The sequence below is a fragment of the Triticum aestivum genome, unplaced genomic scaffold (assembly GCF_018294505.1).
Source record: "Triticum aestivum cultivar Chinese Spring unplaced genomic scaffold, IWGSC CS RefSeq v2.1 scaffold74606, whole genome shotgun sequence".
NCBI classification, from domain to species: domain Eukaryota; kingdom Viridiplantae; phylum Streptophyta; class Magnoliopsida; order Poales; family Poaceae; genus Triticum; species Triticum aestivum.
This window is the reverse complement of record NW_025290661.1, coordinates 1-1,066: the sequence shown is the minus strand read 5'-3', so window position 1 is coordinate 1,066 and position 1,066 is coordinate 1. Positions and strand designations below refer to the sequence as shown.

At 49.5% G+C, this 1,066-nt stretch overlaps 1 long non-coding RNA gene across 1 annotated transcript; it reads left to right on the top strand.

The window, feature by feature from the left end:
* The first annotated feature begins 346 nt into the window (after positions 1-346).
* LOC123178858 (uncharacterized) lies at positions 347-735 on the top strand. The gene is made up of 2 exons (XR_006489911.1): positions 347-541; positions 622-735. It is a non-coding gene; the product is annotated as an uncharacterized lncRNA (long non-coding RNA).
* Positions 736-1,066: the final 331 nt, after the last annotated feature.

Below are 1,066 nucleotides of genomic sequence, written 5' to 3'. Positions count from 1 at the left end.
GTCTTTATCTTTTTACAACATAGGGTGTTGTTACGGAAGATAATTTTGCAACACATGATGTTGCAGAAAAAATTGCGAAAAGAGACACACGCATCACAGGGAGTAGGCGGCGGATCACGCGCGTGCGATCCGCCGGCTGATGGCAAGCGTTTCCCATTAAATATTTGCGTTTTTTGAAGTTATTTTTGAAAAACACTTGAATCAACTCGTAGTGCTGAAATTACTGAAATATTTTAACCGGAAGGTAAATATTTTAGTGACTTTTGAAAATAATAAAATTCAGTGAATTTAATCGAAATCTGACTGAAAATGAAAACCATGGACACCGTACCGATGGGTAAAATATGAAGAAACTGAGCGAGCCGACAGGCTGGGTCTAACCGAACGCACAAGACCAGCCGGACCTTATCCGAAAACCTGCCCACCTTCAAATCGCCGTGGACGACCAAGGAGACGGCGGCCGTGGGCACAGGAGGGGAATCCGCATCCGGGGGGAACAAGAGCAGAGGAATCGGGAAGAGATCCGTGTTGGTGGTAACTGGTAAGCACCAACAAAAAAAATTCGATTTTTCTTGCTTCCCCCGTGATCTAGGTCTGCATCTTCTCATCGTTGAAGTGCAGGAGTTGATAGCCGGATTCCCGGAGGGAGACGAATTCGACCTAGCAGCGGAGTTGGGAGCCCGATTCCAGGTGGGAGACGGCAGAGATCACCAAGAAGGACGACATCAATCGCTATAAATAAAGGGGGCCAAGAACACCCAAGGGCCAAGGCGCAGCCAGAGATCCGGGTGCTGAGTCTTTTTTTGCTTGCTGTTGCTGAATACTAGTGCTAGAAATACTTGAGGAAATTCCTAGCCTGCAGGCTGCAGCAGATGGAAGGCCCCTTCCCATTGCTTGTGCATGATCTTGGGAACCGTACAGATGACTGCCAGACGCGGTTCAGCATCTCCAACCAGGCCGTGAGCACCGCAGCCATCCATGAACTCAAGGACTACAGGTGCTTCGAGTCTCCACAGGGCTGGGTGCTCGCGCTGGAACCTGCTTCCCTGCACACGTTCCTGTGGCG